The sequence below is a fragment of the Taeniopygia guttata genome, chromosome 11, assembly GCF_048771995.1.
Source record: "Taeniopygia guttata chromosome 11, bTaeGut7.mat, whole genome shotgun sequence".
NCBI lineage: Eukaryota > Metazoa > Chordata > Aves > Passeriformes > Estrildidae > Taeniopygia > Taeniopygia guttata.
Genome location: NC_133036.1, coordinates 19244178 through 19253922, shown reverse-complemented (window position 1 = coordinate 19253922; position 9745 = coordinate 19244178). Strand labels below are relative to the sequence as shown.

The 9745-nt window shown below is 43.3% G+C and overlaps 1 long non-coding RNA gene across 1 annotated transcript; it reads right to left on the bottom strand.

Annotated features, from left to right (window-relative positions):
• Positions 1 to 1077: 1077 nt before the first annotated feature.
• On the bottom strand, positions 1078 to 7331 carry LOC115496754 (uncharacterized). Its single transcript, XR_003962274.4, has 2 exons — positions 2684 to 7331; positions 1078 to 1356 (listed from the first exon to the last, which is right to left on the bottom strand). It is a non-coding gene; the product is annotated as an uncharacterized lncRNA (long non-coding RNA).
• Between the last annotated feature and the right edge of the window lie 2414 nt (positions 7332 to 9745).

The window sequence follows — 9745 nt, the reverse complement described above, 5'->3', positions numbered from 1 at the left end:
CCTTATTATCCTTGAATACTTGAGCAGGGCAGCACATTTCTTTCCTTGGACACAAAGTGATGCTCTGAAAAAGCAGAGGTCACCCAGCACTGCATTGTTTGCAGTGGTTGCAGAGTCCCTCTGCCCCTTCAAAGCTCATCAGCTTCTGCTGCCACAGGGATAAGATTCATCTCCCTCTTTATAACCACTGCTTTGAAAAATGAGAACTCAACAGCAAGAGCAGGTAATTGGAATGAAGGGGCTCTATCATTCCCATTAAAAAAAAGCAACCAAACACATAAGCAAAGACAAAACTTGAACACATTGTGTTTGTACAGCCTTGGGAATTGAGGCAAGTGAGCTGCTCTTCCAGGGCTGGGAACCTGCACCAGCAAGGGGGGAAGACACAGCTGATTCCTTGCTGCTGTTCAAGGCACACACAGCATTCTTCTCTCAGCAGTGAACTTTACCCATGAAAATCTGCCTCAGGAACTCCTAAGTCAAAAAACAGACTTGGAGCTTTCTATAAAGCAATAGAGACTCTTTGAACACATCAAATGTAGCCCTCAGTCAGTGCAATAAGAATACAGCAATCTTTCCCAGAAATGGACTGAATTTATCAAAGACTTTCCTAGGATCACAAATAAACATCTTTTTGTAAGTTCAAAATGGATGTTTCCCATGGAACAACTGCCTTTTCTACCGGTTGTGCCCCATTCTAAAATCAGGGGGGAAAGGTGATAAAACCTAGGCTGATCCAGAGATAACAAAATGGGATTTTTTTTTCCCTAGTAATTATTTAATTCCTCTCACATCTTGAAGTATTTTTAATAGCCTTTCCAATACAGGCTTTAAGGGGATTCTTTCAGATCTCAGGACATGCAGCACTAGCACTGCACTCTCTGAGCACTCAAATTACTGAGATCTCAGCCAGGGACATTTCCTTGGTGTTTTAGGGCATGGGCAGCTCAGTGTCCCCCCTTAGAAGAGAATATCCACATCCAGGGCAATACCAGATGGCTGGAAAACATACAAACTTCTTAAGGCTTTCCAAGCAACCCATCAAAACAGACAACACACAGAGAATGACACACACATGGTTTGCTGGATTCAGCTGTATTGGGCATTCCCAAACTGCACAGCTCATGGGAAATGGGGGATGTTTCAGCTGTGCCCAGGAGAGCAGAGCAGGACACTTCACCCAGGACTTGGCTGAGATGGGGGAGGTGACAAAGAACAGAAACTGGAGATGGTGCCCAGTCTGGTACTGGGGGGTAGATGCCATTTATCCCATCCTGTGCTGTTTCAAACAGAAGCACTGGGACCCATTTTCAAACCGGAAATCTGGGTCTTTCTTCAACACTAAAACTTCTTCATCTGGAAAAAGAAACAGGGAGAGACGTCACAGTTCTGTCTGACAATCAGACCAAGGAGTGCATCACAGCCCAAACCATCCACCTGTGGAAGGACACCACAAGTTTATTCCAATTTGTATAGACATAGAGAGTCACATGCTGCCAAATCAGTGCTGCAGAGGAGCCCTGTTCGGGGCTACATGAGTCAGGCTGCTGAGAACAGCACAGCAAACCCACCCACTCCTGGCCATGACACCCATCTGCTCAGATGGGAAGAGATGTTTCTATGACACCACATTCTTCTGGCATGCTGCTCAAGGAATTAACAACAACACAAGGAGTGGGACATTTCTCTGTGGTTTACAAAACAAGGAGGGAAAAAAAACAATCCCAAAGAAATCTATGACTAATATGATACATTCAGAAAAGAAAATCACACAAAATCTATATCCATTACAAGGTTTATATATATATATCACAATAGTAAACTAGAGCTGCAGCATTCAAAGTAGATCACAGACTCTGGAAAGTCAGCTTTAGTTCCTAGTATCCTGTAGAAATTAAACATTTCTAGCCATACAGAAGCATTACTAATAATCTGCAGCTAACATTCCCTTTTTCTAAGATATTAGCTCAAAATAAAAATTGTATGATATCCAATATTCATCTTTATAACCACTGAGGATTATGAAGGGCTTTGAATTCTGAGACTACTTGGCATCAAAGTCACTTGAAGGAGCTGGGAGGGAAACATCAGAGCAGCTCCTGCCTCCTCTTGCTCCTCCATGTGTGCTCTCCCCAACAGCAGAGCTAATCATCACTGGAAAGCAGATTTTAAAGGAAGTGCTCACACACTTGGGATCCCAACCAGGTGTGGCCATGGGGGACCCACTGGGAATTCAGTTCAATCTGATATTTATGGCAGCGTTTGTGCTCATGCTAAATTACAATTCAGAGAGTAGAATTACAGTCACAAATCTGGGAGCTTCTTGGGAAGACAATGATGGCACCATTCCCATTTGGTGCTAGACGTGACTTCAGTATTCAGAATTGAAAATGTGTCCAATGAAACAAACAAAACACTAGCTCAAAACCCACCACAAACATACAGATGTGAGTCACTACATCCTAATGCACTAAAAAAACCACAAACACCAACCATAACCATCTAAATACCCAAAACCCAACACAACAATCCACAAAAAGAGAAAGCATGTTGATTAAAGTATGTGCTATTAACTACCCAGAGTGGAACATGATATAAAAAGATTCATCTCAGCCTACTAGGTAACATTACTCATGCCTGCATGACTATTACAAAAAGCTATTTGTAGATATGAAAGATTTACCTGGAAATCAATGTGATTGTTCCCATAATTCATAGCTATCTTATTGGATTTGGGATGTGAGACAGCTCAGAAGGCAAAAAGAAAAAGACAAAAGAAATCATGTTACTTTGCAGCTCCAGCTGGATGGTAACAGACTTTTTCAAACAGTAAGAGAGAAATGGAGCCTTACATGCACCTTGCAGTGGTTATGAACAGCTGGGCCCAAATAAACTTCTTTATGCAAACAGTCACTTGAATATGTAAATCAGCACTTACACAAACAGATCTCCATGTGCACAAATATTTTCCCATGAAAACTGCTCCTTTCTTAAGCCAAATTTTCTCCCATTCAAACCTATGGCAGAATTTCTTTTGACTTCAGAGGAAGCAAGAATAGAAACCTAACCTCTACAAACACATTCTCAAGTTTGTTTGGGGTTTGTATTTGAGTTTTGCTGTTTTCTTTCAAACAGACCTACATAGGGAATGGTTCATCTGCTCGAAGATCATTCAGCAGTTGGAATAGATTTATGGGAATTTATTTCTACAAACTTCTCTCAATGTAAGGTCAGAACAGCTTTCACAAGTGCTTATTTCCTGTAGACTGCACTCATACTTACATTGCTGATGCACCCAAAGGCCCAAGGAAGTTTGTCTACAGATTCAGAAAACTGAGAGCCCTTTGCATTTGGGCTTCATTCACATTTTCATTCCAGAGAATACAATGTTATATTTTAACCATAAAAACCATCAGCTATTTTACTTCTATAAAGAATTTGACAGAATTCTGGTGTGTCAAACACACCGAAGACTAAGAAGGTAAAACGTGTCCATTTATCACAGCTACCTTTGCTGAAGCTCTGCATGCCAATACCAATTTGCTTATTCATTTATTTTCTTACAACCCTTCTTTACTTTTCCAATCTATAAACACAGTTTTATCAGTGCCTAAAAAGTACCCAGGAAAAGTGATCCTTGAAACACAGAAATGCAGCAGGTTTCCCATGGCTACCCAAGCTATTAAGTGTTAGATCAGGTCTGTAGGCAGTGAAATCATAGCACCATTATCATTGCCTTGTGGGAGCAGTAATTCTGGGTGGTCTGTAACACTACAGCTCCCAGCCCCTGAGATAGTATGACCATGTTGTCAAGTTGAGCCTCTCTAGGAGTGTAACTAGGCTGAGGTTTTTTGACCTCATAGATAAATAGGTTTTGTTGAAAGCTCTTCTATTATTTTTCAGATTAGCTTGGGCTTGCATTTGGCTCATTCTCTGCCATGGGAGTGGGAGAAAGCAAGGCCTTGAGATATCCAGTACATGTTTATCCAGCTGCGGTAGCTTGATTCTCAAAGTATAACTGTCAACATCTCCACTCCCTCATGCAAATCGAAATTTGTAAACAATCCTAATAATTCCTCCTCCCTGTTGTTCATTGTAGTTTTGCATTCCTGACTGAGCAGCCACAGAACTCGAAGCACAGAGAAGCAGCGCGAGTCAATCCAGGCTGACTGCGGTGGAAAAAAAAGTACCAAAACCATGGACTCCCAGAACAGACTGTTCAATGCTAATTTTAAATCTTGAAAAACAGTACCAGTCTGACATCAGTGTGGTATTTTTTCATATTTTCTAAATAATCAAGAGAAACTATGTTGGTTTTGGGGTTTTTTAAACATTTGATTCAGCTTCCATTCCCTTGTGTAAATAGCCATAGAACATTTATCAATTTTTTTAAACTATGTAAACAGAATTGCACTTTGCAGGCATTTTTCTACCACCATAATTCATAAAATCAAATTTCTTTATCTAATTTATCCAGAGTTTGTTTTTCCCAGCTATATTACGCTGGAGCAGAGGGTCAGCAAGCCTCCTTACAAAGGATACCCCTTCAGACCTCTGTATGGTGAGCAGACTGAACGTTACCATTTTTCCTTTCTTTAAAACCCCCAAAACTTGTAGGGCATGGTGCACCATCACTGAAGACATTTCATTCCAGCCACAGTAAAATCCTCTTTCTAGCATTTATTTAGTTTTAGCGAAGACCTGATATTGCAAGTATTTAAACACGGGCTTAATGGGGAATAGCTTTAAAGCCTAATGATCTGCCAAGACTAGTCTTGCACATAAACATTTGCAGCACAAGGGATTAATAGCCTCAAAATGAGAGGAAAGAGAGCTCTCTTCAAATATAACTTTTTAAAGATCTTGTTAAGATGTTAAGACAAATACTTCTTTGAGCAGCAAAATAAAATACTATTTCTCATAGATTTTATGTTCCAAACTGAAGTCCTCAGAGGATTCTCTAATGAATACAGTTTTTCCTTCAGAAAAAGTTAAAGTTCTTTCTCCCTTCTCCGCAGCTATTTTCATATCATTTTTAAGAACAACCAAATTTGGTTAGAAGTGGGCCCAAAACTCAGATGTTATAAGGGGACTGATAATGTAATGTCAAAAATCCTGTCTCTGGCATGATTTCCTTAGAGAAAACCTTATTAATGCCATAGAAGTCTAAAAAAAAAGCCCCAACAGAACACCTGTATTAGACCTTATCAAATTCACAGTTGTAAAGGAGTAATCTAGTCTGTGTAAATGGAATTAGCAGGTAAAAACCTGAAATTTAGATCCCTATCCTCATTTTCTCCACCTTTTTTTTCTTTTGTCTGACATGTGATGATAAGGCAAGTTTCATTAATTTAACTCTTTCCCCTTTCCCATTATCATATCCTAGAGGTTTCCACATTTTTCTGGAGAAAACACATATTTTGGTTTGTTCATCTGCTGGCAGTCTCCATTGCTTCCTCTAGAGCTCCCGAGGTCCTGAACCCTCAGGTGGCTCCCTGTAGCTCATTCCTTCACAGACACAAGGACATCTTAATGCCACAGGCTGTTCTCCATGCTGCTGTTCCCCAGATTTGCCATCTACCTAAAACTGCATGATCTTGACAGTAAATACCATATTCACAAAAATGCCAGAATTGGCATAAAGGGCTACTGGGGCTCCCATTTCCTCTTTTCCTGGTAAACAGCAAAGGACCTACTGTGCACCAGGCACTGCAACTTGGTCCAGAGTCTCTGAGAATCTGGAAGCTGAGAAATCAGAACCAAGTCTTCTGGGATCAGAGGTGGGATATTGCCTCCTCCTCCTGGATTCAGTTGTCCTTCAGCGTTCAGTGACAGTAAGGGTGGAACTTGATATGAAAATAATCACCTCAAGATCCCAGATAAAGTCACCCAGGTCTGCCTGACTCCAGCGAGGACAGCACACATGGCTGGTGCTGCCCCTGGGGCCTGACCTGCTTTGGATTTGCTGAATGTGAAGCCCCATGTAGCAGTTGCTGACAGATTCCATGGAGGAGGAAGGTTACAGCCTTCTCCAGTTCCAGTTCAACCTGAAAACAACCTGAAGCTGATCTGTTTGCTCAGATATGCAATGGGCCACCCATTCTTCCAAACAGTATTTTTATCTCTCATTCTTGTCCTTGAATTCCTTCACTGTTGATATAAATATGAAAAGGAATTTAAATTATTTCTACTGTGTGAAGTTTTCAAATGACTGTTTACTATTTACTCTGCTACTCTGCTATCAGGCCAAATTTCCTGGCAGTATTTGTCACTATTAATCTGAAAAAAACTTGCTCTTGGCTCACCATTTAAGTAATTGTTGTGAGATTTCATCTGATTTCATCAGATGCTCACAAAGTGACGGTGGCTGTACTCTGTAAATGCAGGGTTACACATACAGCTTTAAAAGAGGCATTTACAAAGGGCAGAGACTTGACACACAGATCAAGCACAACACCATTTTCAGACACACTTTGGCAAGATCGGGTTGTGTCTTTATAATTTGTCCCTCACATCTCCTGAGAAGCAATATCTTCAAAGAATTCCATCCAGGCAGCGAGCCGTGACTCCGCTTCCTGACGCTGTGTCAGCCCTCCAAAACCAAGCTGGGCTCTTCTGAGTCATCTCCTGAAAAATCATAGATCTCTGTCAGAGTAGCAGACCTCTGAAAAAATTATTTCTAGGACACTCCCACCAACAGATGTCAATCTGGTGGTGCTTTCCTGCACAGGGAGGGCAGGCAATGTGTCAGTGCATGTAAGGCTCAGGCAGCTGCTCTGAACTGGACCATGCTAGTGAAATACTTCCTGCAAATGCCTTGTTCCCCTCCTCATCCACCTTCCTACCCTTGGGAGGAGTGGATATTGCCCAAATGCTCAGCCCCTGTCTCACCTGACTCACCCGTGTGACTGGCCCCCAGCAGGGTTAATGAAACGAGAGGAGAACAGAAGCAGCCTCATAAATCTTCATGAGCATGAATGTGTGTCCTGGTCTGCATCCCGTTAGTGACTGAGTTTTTAAAATAAGTAAAATATCTCAGTGACACCTGGACACCAGCCAGTCCTCATTTTCTATCCCCAAAAGGCTGATTCCTTCTTCAACCAAATATTCATATATGAAAAACAAAATAAGGGTGTAGATCTTTTGGGAAACTCATCCCAAATTCCAAAAATTATTATTAGAATCAGTGAATGGTTTGGAAGGGACTATTAAAGGTCATCAAGTCCGAACCTCCTTCAATGAGCAGGAACATCTTCAACAAGTTCAGGCATCTCAGAGCCCTGTCCAGCTTGACCTTAAATGGTTCCAGGGATGGGGCATCCACCCCGTCCCCAGGCAACCTGTTCTGCTGTTCCAGCACCTTCCCCATGAAACATTTGTGCCCTGTAGCTAGGCTGGAGTGACCCTATTTTAGTTTAAAACAATTACTCCTTGTCCACTCACTACAGATCCTCCTAAAGTCTGTTCCCATCTTTCTTATAAGTCCCCTTCAAGTATTGCAAGGTTATAAGGTCTTCCCAGAGTCCTCTCTAAGCCTACATATGAGGCAGGATTTTCTTTTTAAAACGTTTTTATTGTACTTTATTGATGTAGCTACACAAAACTCTAGTTTCTCTTTTGTAAATAAAATCTTGATGGTTGTTTTCTGTATTAAATGAAAAAAATTATTTTTCAGGTTCCTACCAATGTTTTGGATGAAAATTTGGGATTTCTGTGTTACAGGAAAAACCTAATGCAATGATGTCAGTGGTACAGAACTACACCTATTACATTACAGTAATTTAAATAAATAATTATTTCTTTCAGGTTCCAAGGTAGGCATGCAGTTACTCTGGAAAAAATTCCTGCGGTTTTAGAAGTTCAAGAATTTTTATGCAAAACAAAATGCAAACATTGTCTTGTTCAGATACACTTGGGAATATATTTATTTATTTATATTAGTACTAATTTTTATTTTAAATAACAGTGAATTTTATTGAGTTGTGACAGAACCTGATATGACATTTTAATGCATTCCTTCTAAGAAATAATAGGGTGTTCAATAACAGGAGAGATCTTTTAGATTGAGGTATTCCAAACAATAATTTGTGTTTCTGAAGTTATATTCTCCTGAAGATTATTTATTCTTCTGCAAAGTTTCACTAATGCTAATTCGTGAGGGGCGGGGGGAGGAATTCTATTAAGAACAGAACCAGCACTGCTGCAGCTCACGCAACCAGCACTGCTGCAGCTCACTCACAGAACCAGCACTGCTGCAGCTCACGGAACCAGCACTGCTGCAGCTCACGGAACCAGCACTGCTGCAGCTCACGGAACCAGCACTGCTGCAGCTCCCGGAACCAGCACTGCTGCAGCTCATGGAACCAGCACTGCTGCAGCTCACAGAACCAGCACTGCTGCAGCTCACAGAACCAGCACTGCTGCAGCTCATGGAACCAGCACTGCTGCAGCTCCCGGAACCAGCACTGCTGCAGCTCATGGAACCAGCACTGCTGCAGCTCACAGAACCAGCACTGCTGCAGCTCACAGAACCAGCACTGCTGCAGCTCATGGAACCAGCACTGCTGCAGCTCACGGAACCAGCACTGCTGCAGCTCACGGAACCAGCACTGCTGCAGCTCACAGCACCAGCACTGCTGCAGCTCACAGAACCAGCACTGCTGCAGCTCACAGCACCAGCACTGCTGCAGCTCATGGAACCAGCACTGCTGCAGCTCACTCACAGAACCAGCACTGCTGCAGCTCACTCACAGAACCAGCACTGCTGCAGCTCACAGAACCAGCACTGCTGCAGCTCACAGAACCAGCACTGCTGCAGCTCACAGAACCAGCACTGCTGCAGCTCACGGAACCAGCACTGCTGCAGCTCACAGAACCAGCACTGCTGCAGCTCACAGAACCAGCACTGCTGCAGCTCACGGAACCAGCACTGCTGCAGCTCACAGAACCAGCACTGCTGCAGCTCACAGAACCAGCACTGCTGCAGCTCACAGAACCAGCACTGCTGCAGCTCATGGAACCAGCACTGCTGCAGCTCACGGAACCAGCACTGCTGCAGCTCACAGAACCAGCACTGCTGCAGCTCACGGAACCAGCACTGCTGCAGATCATGGAACCAGCACTGCTGCAGCTCACGGAACCAGCACTGCTGCAGCTCATGGAACCAGCACTGCTGCAGCTCACGGAACCGGCACTGCTGCAGCTCATGGAACTGGCACTGCTGCAGCTCACAGAACCAGCACTGCTGCAGCTCACAGAACCAGCACTGCTGCAGCTCACTCACAGAATCAGCACTGCTGCAGCTCATGGAACCAGGACTGCTGCAGCTCACAGAACCAGCACTGCTGCAGCTCATGGAACTGGCACTGCTGCAGCTCACGGAACCAGCACTGCTGCAGCTCATGGAACTGGCACTGCTGCAGCTCACGGAACCAGCACTGCTGCAGATCATGGAACCAGCACTGCTGCAGCTCACTCACAGAACCAGCACTGCTGCAGCTCACGGAACCAGCACTGCTGCAGCTCACGGAACCAGCACTGCTGCAGCTCACTCCTCACAAAACCAGCACTGCTGCAGCTCATGGAACCAGCACTGCTGCAGCTCATGGAACCAGTGCATCACAGGGCAGCAGGCAAACAGGAACACCTGTTTGCTGAACTAAGCTGCAAGAAAAAGGAGATTTTGTTCATTTTTGTTGCTTAATGTGAAGCTGCCAATGGAACTCAAGTCTGAGCTATTTAGAAA